The sequence below is a fragment of the Elephantulus edwardii genome, unplaced genomic scaffold, assembly GCF_000299155.1.
Source record: "Elephantulus edwardii isolate Elephantulus edwardi_28Jun2011 unplaced genomic scaffold, EleEdw1.0 scaffold00185, whole genome shotgun sequence".
Classification (NCBI taxonomy): Eukaryota; Metazoa; Chordata; class Mammalia; order Macroscelidea; family Macroscelididae; genus Elephantulus; species Elephantulus edwardii.
Genome location: NW_006399935.1, coordinates 2,844,139 through 2,846,203, shown reverse-complemented (window position 1 = coordinate 2,846,203; position 2,065 = coordinate 2,844,139).

The window sequence follows — 2,065 nt, the reverse complement described above, 5'->3', positions numbered from 1 at the left end:
GTATGTCTTTTAATTTCCTGGCTGCTGGTGCCAAGAGTGTTGACTGTGGAGCCAAGCAAACTAAAGCTGTGAACAATCTCAATCTCTTCACCACCTATCCTGATGCTGCCAACTGGCCCAGTGGTAGAATAGCTGGGTCAAAAGGGATTTCTGTTTTCCCTTATCTTGAGGACATTTCAGGCTTCCACGGTAGTTGCACCATTTTACAGTCCTGCCAGCAGTGTGTGAGATCGCCAATCTAGCCTCACTAACATCTATTGTTTTATGTGCTGTTATGCTTTGCTCCTTGGGTGACATAGTACCTCATTGTTATTCTGATTTGCATGTCTCTAGTTGTGGTGTCCTGGAGAGGGGGAAACCAAGCTGCTCCATGGAGGCAAGGACTTTGAAGCTCCTTCTCACACACTCTGGGCAGGAAGGACCAGTCCTTGAAGAAAAGCAACATCCTTGGAAGGATAGACCCTGAACGAGATGGGTTGACATGGTGACTGTGGAGACGGGAGCAGGTATGGCAGAGACGATGAAAATGCCTTGTTGGGGAGGAGTCAGACCTGTTTTTCACATGGTTGGTACGAGTCGTGGTCAACTCGACAACACATCACAACAATCACTAGCCTAAAACCCCTCTTCTGATCCTTAACGGCTGTCAAAGTGGCCACGTGGGACAGCCCCTCCTGCGTGCTATTTCAGTGACTCTCTCTGTTACCAGGCCATTGTCTCCATCTTTGCGCCCATGTCTACAGCCTTCTCACCCTCCGGATTAGCACGTTCAGAAGTCTGACTTCTTTGTCTAGATAGACTGTGGAGGGTGTGAGCCGTGCAGGCGTTCCAGATAGAGTAACTCAGATAACTCAGCTTCAGATTCACAAGTGATGCTTCTTTTGGTGAGAAACACTGAATGAAACCACGCTGCGGGCCTGGTCTGCTGTGAAAGGAGCATCAGTGCCGCAACGATGGAGCTGGAATCCAAAACTGAATGTTGCCCAACTTTCCATCCACTCGCTGTGACCCCTGACACTGACCCTGCCCTCACGGCAGGCCAGGCGCATTGTCCTCTCCCTCTCTTTCTCGTTGCTGTCAAGTCTTAGCTGTTTGGAAGCAGGAGTGGCACCCACTTCCTAAACAGCATGCCTCTGGGAACTCGATGAGCTTGGATAAATGATGATAGTTATAGAAAGGCTTTAGGCCTTTTGTTCACAGGGTTGCTATGGGTCGTGCTCAACTCGATGACAACAACAACAGCAACAACTTGTCTGACTCATAGCTGACCCTCCAGTGGGTCTCCAAGCCTGTCAATCACATGGGAGGAGACTACGCATCTTTCCACCTTGGAGTCACTGGTGGATTCCAATCAAAGGGGTAAATCTCTCTGTTAGCAGCATGGCTCTTCAGGAATTACACTACTGGGGTTTGGAACAATGAATCAGAACACTGAACAGCTGAGAATGGTAACATCAGCAATTAAGCGCTGCAACATTGTATGCAGTGTGTGTTACTAACAATGTGCACAGCAGGTTAGAACTCTGGGCAATCAGGCATATAGCCCAGAGAGGTGGAGTTTGGTTTTCCGAGTCATAGTTACATTGTGTACAACAGAGGAAACCCAGCCTGCTCCTGCTGCAGCCTCACAGCCTCTGCTATGTATGCCACTGTGGTAGCCATGTGTCAACCCATCTCACTGGGGGTTTCCTCTTCCACTGACCCTCCAGCTAAGCAAGCATGAAGCACTTCCCCAGGGGCTGCTTCCTCCTAGTCGCATATCCAAAGCGTGTGAGATGAAGTCTCACCATCCTTGCTTCTGCATCTACAGATAGGATTGCTGTTTGGTTGATTGTAAATAGAAGGTCTTGTGAATCGGGGAGACAACCTGTATCACATTGTGTTTGGCTACTCATCTGTTTGCTGGACTCTTTGGGTTCTTTTTGCTCTTTTACAATTGTAAATAGTGTTGCACTTTGTTGTTGTTACATGCCATCAAGTCCAGGATGAATTACAGCTTCTCTGTGAACAACAGGTCTGAACCTTGCCCTGTCTGTGTGTCAGTCTCATGATCTCTGAGCCACCT